This window comes from Cricetulus griseus, chromosome 3 (assembly GCF_003668045.3).
Source record: "Cricetulus griseus strain 17A/GY chromosome 3, alternate assembly CriGri-PICRH-1.0, whole genome shotgun sequence".
Taxonomy (NCBI): domain Eukaryota; kingdom Metazoa; phylum Chordata; class Mammalia; order Rodentia; family Cricetidae; genus Cricetulus; species Cricetulus griseus.
The window spans coordinates 71,846,639-71,849,792 of NC_048596.1; positions in this window are offsets into that span (position 1 = coordinate 71,846,639).

Consider the following 3,154-nt stretch of genomic DNA (forward strand, 5'->3'; position numbering starts at 1 on the left):
AAAAAAAAAAAAAAGAAAAGAAAAGAAAAAACGCTCAAGTCTCTTAACTCTAACCTCTTGTAAAAATCAAAAAGCAATTTACATACTTCCAACACACAATAGCACATAGCATATATTAACATGCCAAGAGGGAGGAAAGGGGCATAGTGAGAAAAGGCTGAATCAATTCAAGACTGAAAAGCAGCAGAACAAACTCCAAATCCTCCAACTCCATGTCTGATGCTCAAGGGCTTATCAGATGACTCTTGCCTTCCAGCTTTGCTGACTGCCAGTCCCACATCCTATCTGCGGCACCCCTTGACAGGTGCCCCATGGGCCCTGGCATCTCCAATGTTTGGGGGTCACCAATGCAATTCAGTCTTCACCTTCACAGCTTTATGAAATGGCATCCCTACAGGGACTTCTCTGCTATACACCTGGCCTCAGAAGCTTTTCTTAACCACAGCAAAGAATTCACAACCTCTTTACCCCATATCCTTCTTGATAAAGCCAGAACTATGTGGCTGTAGCTGCCAAGTTCTGCTTGCCTGGGATGGAATCTGGCTCCCTCCTTGAAATACATCTGTGTAAGCTTTGATTTGTTGATGCTTTTTAAGCTGAGGAAATCCCTCAAGCATTTTCCTTTCACAGGTTGCAAGATTAGCTGGGTGGGGTCTCACCCTGAGGGCATCACTCCCTTCATTCCATTTAACATCAGGCCTTTCTTTAAACTTCTCATCTCCTTGGGGATAGGACTGGGCTCCAATATCATACTCCCTAAAGCTCTTTTTCTCCTCAAATTGTACATTTTGTATTTTTCCTCACTCCTTTTGCTCTTTTTCACTATAGATCTGCATAAGAATGCTCACTAATGACCACTTGACACAGTCAATACTAGGTTTTCTTGAAATTGCCTCTGAGAAACTACATTGTACCAAAATTCTTTATTTTAGCCTCTGTCAGAATTTTAGGACAAGGGCAGAAAGCAGCCACATTTTTTTACCAAACTATCACAAGAAAAGTCTCTAGGCCAGCAGATAATATTTCTCCCCTCTGAAGCCCCCTAAGCATGGTCTCCATACTTTGGGATACAATGGCCAGCCAAAAAAAACCCATCCCTGCCCTGAAACCAGAGCCAGAGACAGAAACACACCCTGGATCTGAAACCTAAGCAAGTGAAAGAAACATTTTAGCCCTGAACCCTGAACCTAAGAAATACGCCCTGACTCTGAATCCAGAGCCAAAAAAAACACACTTTGGCCCTAGAACTAGAGCCAGTGAAAGGAAAAGCCCTGGCCCCAAAACTAGAGCCAAGATGCCAGTAAAATAAACACAGTTTGGCCCTGAAAAACAGAGCTAACTCTGACCCTGACCAACTAAACCAACTAATCCCTGAGCAGAAAATCTCCCTGCAAAAACTCCGCCCCTAAGAAGCCCTACATAAACCCCTCTGCCTGTTCAGTTGCTGACTGTCCTTTCCCACCCTGGCAGAAGCAGCCACTCTCCTTAACTCCCACATAAATCTCTTTCTTAAAAGAAAAAAGAGTTTGGGTGAAGATCTTTTGCCAGCACAAGCAGAAGAACCTTTGCTGAGATGTTCCCTTTGGGAAGTAGGGGCTAAGCAAACAAAACAAAAACAAAAAAACAAATAAGAACCTTTACTGAGACATTCCCTTGGGGGTGGGGGCTGAGCAGAAAAACTAGAAGAAACAGTTACATCTGCTGGGAAACTACCTTAGGGATGGAGCAGAAAAAAGTAACTTGTCCTGGATCTAAAGCAAATTGCTACATTTCTGCTGGGGTTTCCCCTTTAGCAGAGTGAAGCAGAAGAAGTAACATCTTGGACCAGAGCTGAGCAAAGCAGAAGAAACAGATACCTCTGCTAGGATGTTCCCTTAGGCGAACAGAGCAGCCTCAGCTCTAACAGCTCTTTCTAGAAAAGGAGCAGAATTGCTAATCCTGTGGGGAGACCATCTCCCACTGCACCCCAGCTTTAGGTATAGCCTGGCTTCCCGACGAGACTAGTAGAATACCTTCCTCTCCAGAGGTATAGCCCAACTTTTGCAGCTCCAGGTATAGCCCAACTTCCAAATAAGTCAGGATATGGTTAACCTCCAGAGTGGTACCACTTGCACATAGTTCACACTGCTTTCTAGGATGGCAGATTAAGCACTGCTTACAGCATTCAACTGCTTTTCTGGTCCAAAGTCCCAATGTCTAAAATATCAGCATGGTCTAGTGTTTCGGAATATTTGTTTAACCAAGCAAAGGTGTGTTACATTTGTTCAAGCTGCATTTGTTAACTATGTAAAGATGTGTTACATTTGTTTGTACTATACTTACTATGTAAAGATGTGTTGCATTTCTGTTAATTAAATAAAATTAACCTGGGCTCAGAGAGGTGGGGTTAGCAACTGGTTGGCAGGAAGTAACAGGGAACTTTGTCTGGTTTTGTTGTTGTTGGAGAGGTGTGGAAGGGAGTGGCTTCCAGGATACCAGCTGAGAGAGAAAGTTAGCCAGTTGCTACTCTCTAAGCTCACAGGTTTTTGCCCTAGCCTTTGAATTTTGAGTTTTATTAGAACTATAGAGATTTAGTTAGAACTACAGTTAGTGGCAGCAACAGAGCCATTGTCTGGGGTAACAATTTCCCCTAGGCTACAGCCTTAGCAGTTGGGCCACTAGTAGTTTAAAGTGCAGCCACTGTACCGAAGGTAAAACAACAGTCTGGTTTAATCTCAGTAATACCCCAGTCTCTGGAACCAATTCTTTGACTCTCTTAGTGACTATTCTATTGCTGTGAAGAGACACCATGACCAAGGGTACTTATAAAAGAAAGTATTTAAATAGGGGCTTTGGGGTTGGAAAGATGGCTTAGCCGTTAAAAGTTAGGCTTACAACCAAAAATATAAATGGGGACTTGCTTAAGTTTCAGAGTTAATCTATGATCATGGAGGGGAGCATGGCTGCAGGCAGGCATGGCACTGGAGCAGTAGTTGAGAGCTCAAATCTGAACCACAAGTTGGAGGTTAAGAAACTGGGCCTAGAGTGGGCTTTTGAAATCTCAAAATTGACACCCCCTCCAGTGACACACCTCCTCCAACAAGACTATAAATCCTCCAAAAGATCATGACACTGAGCCATTTTATTATTTTAGATCTATTGTTTTCAATGCCCA